Genomic DNA, 262 nt, shown 5'->3' with positions numbered 1-262 from the left:
TCTTGATTGTCATTGATTGTTTTAAAAGGAGGATGTGAATTCCCTCAGTGCCCCCCCGACGGCTGCGGCAGCTACGTGACCAAAGGTAGAGAGGAGGTCAGAGGTCAAAGGTCAATAGATAAATCAGATGGATTCACCTGAGACCGCAGGTAGACGACCCAGGAAGGAACACACGGGTTGTCCCTTCATCCGTCTCTCCGTCACGTGCAATGCCCTCAAGGTCGATCAATTATTGAGTGAGCCAACCAGAGCACTGTGTGTG

Source organism: Morone saxatilis, unplaced genomic scaffold (assembly GCF_004916995.1).
Source record: "Morone saxatilis isolate NCDOM2014 unplaced genomic scaffold, NCSU_SB_2.0 Contig4, whole genome shotgun sequence".
In the NCBI taxonomy this organism is placed as follows: domain Eukaryota; kingdom Metazoa; phylum Chordata; class Actinopteri; family Moronidae; genus Morone; species Morone saxatilis.
This window is presented reverse-complemented; position numbering follows the sequence as displayed.